This window comes from Arachis ipaensis, chromosome B01 (genome assembly GCF_000816755.2).
Source record: "Arachis ipaensis cultivar K30076 chromosome B01, Araip1.1, whole genome shotgun sequence".
Classification (NCBI taxonomy): Eukaryota; Viridiplantae; Streptophyta; class Magnoliopsida; order Fabales; family Fabaceae; genus Arachis; species Arachis ipaensis.
The window spans coordinates 136,715,689-136,718,090 of NC_029785.2; positions in this window are offsets into that span (position 1 = coordinate 136,715,689).

Below are 2,402 nucleotides of genomic sequence, written 5' to 3' on the forward strand. Positions count from 1 at the left end.
AAAAATATATATATCAAGAACTCAAAGTAAACAATCATTTATATACTATTTTAATTTTTTACTTGATTTACTATTTTATTTCTTTTTTTACTTTTTATTATTAGTTTGGCATTTCTTAATATGCGAATGACACAAGGATGAATAAATAGATAAAAAAAAAGTAAAAATATGTCATTGCTGTTCCCCTTATGCCTTCTAGCTATATTGACTCTTTTTGTCTATATATCATTTTGAAATCAAATTTATTAAAGATGGTGTTGTCTCCTCCGATAAATCCTCGTGCTCTTGAACAATCCAAAGCATAACCAAAAAGTTTAAAGGAGATGCTACATTAATAATTTATTTTTTCATAGTAATAAAAAATATCAACTAATAATATAATGAGATATGACAATGTGTTCTCATATTAGTAATAATAAAATTTAATTTATCTGACAATCACAATATACACAGAATATCTAACGAGTAAAGTATTGTTTTTGTCCCTAACGTTTGGGTAAATCCTATTTGTATCCTCTAACGTTTAAATCGTCCTATTTGTATCCCTAACGTTTGTAAAAGTGATTCAATGTTATCCTGCCGTCAATTACACATCATGAGCGCTTTAGTTTGAGTTTTAAAAATCTCTTCTTAAAGTTAGAATACAAATGTCTGGGATAGAATCGATGATCTACTCCAAAAAATAGCTCATCAAATGTTGAAACTAATTCCTATAACATTTACATAATTCACTTTTCTAGGGACATAATTGAATCTAAACACAAATAGTGGGTATAATATTAAAATCGAATACATTCAAGTGAGATCTAATTGAGAATGAATATATCAAAGTGAAAATAATTGAAAAATATAATCTAATTTGTTAATATAATTGATAGTAAGATAACATTGAATCACTTTTATAAACGTTAAAGATACAAATAGGACGATTTAAACGTTAGGAACACAAATATGATTTATCCCAAACGTTAGAGACAAAAACAATACTTTACTCATATCTAATAATGTATTGTCATATTAGTAACTAATTTTAAAATTAGCACTTAAAAATTATATAAAACACAAGAATTTGAGTTATATTTTTTGTTTGTGTCACAGATTATAAGAGAAGATATTTATATACTAATGATGAGCCTTATACTTTCCCTTAAAAAAAAATTGGTATAACATTATTGAGGGGGACTACGTACTTATATATATAACCAAACAAAATTTTCATTTGCATTGGCACATTATCAAGTATAGGATTTATCTGATGAACAAATTAATAATTATACACATGCATGTTACTTAGAAGCAAGGTATCAATAATAGAGTATAGGAAAGAAGGGCCATTGAAAATTTCCCAGAAGTTTCGTGCTGTGTCGTTTCAACTTCGTGTTGTATGACGTTGACCCAAGATAAAAGACTCTACTGGTGTCTTATTAATTATAACAATATGAATATTATTGCTTAATCAGATTAATCAGAACACTAGTTGTTAATTGAGAATCGTTAAATAATTTAATATATTTAATTAAATTATTATTTTACAATTTTCAATTATGTAAAGACAACTCTACCTGAACTTTCACCCAAAAAATAATGAAAATTATAGTTGTCAATGAATGTACAAATTTCGACTAACAATTTTACGTAAAAATAAATACACGTGAATTTTCACTCTAGAATAAATCAACAACAAATTAAAAGCATGCATTCTTATTCTGAATAAACTTAACCTGGACGAAAAGAACAAATTAAACAAGAAGTTGATGATACGTATGCACTTTGCATTGGGTTCTTTTAAAGCGCGTTTGGTTCGTTGTTGTTATCTCTGATCTTTTATGTTTTTATATATATTATATTCTGGATTCAGATTCTGTGGGGCGGTAACTATGGTAGTTAGTTTTTCTTTTTTCATCTACTGTGTTTTATTTCATAACATCAACAATCTTGTTTCTACGTCAAAAGTACTTTAATTAACTACTACTATCACTTCATTTTTATATGAATCTTCTTTTTCATTATTTACATTGAATATGTAACTTTTTTTTTTATAGTTTATCCTTTTTTTTTTAAGACATTTATACGATAAATTTGTAAAACCAATAAAAAAAAAGAGAGNNGATACACTTAAAAAAAAAAAACCTTAGATTATGTCAAATTTTTTTGATGTATTTTTTATTTTGTGCCATGAATTTTAGAGGTTCTTCTTACTAAATTAAAAAAATACTTAGTATAAGAAATCTAAACTATGTTAGCTTAATGGTTGTAAGCTTAGTTAGAAATTTGTATGTTTTTTGATAGAACCAAGAAGAATTTTAGAGGATCAGTGAATGTAATTTTTCTAAAATTATTATAGTAAAAATTTTACTATTATTGTGGTAGAAACTGAATATATGTCACATTATACTAAGTGG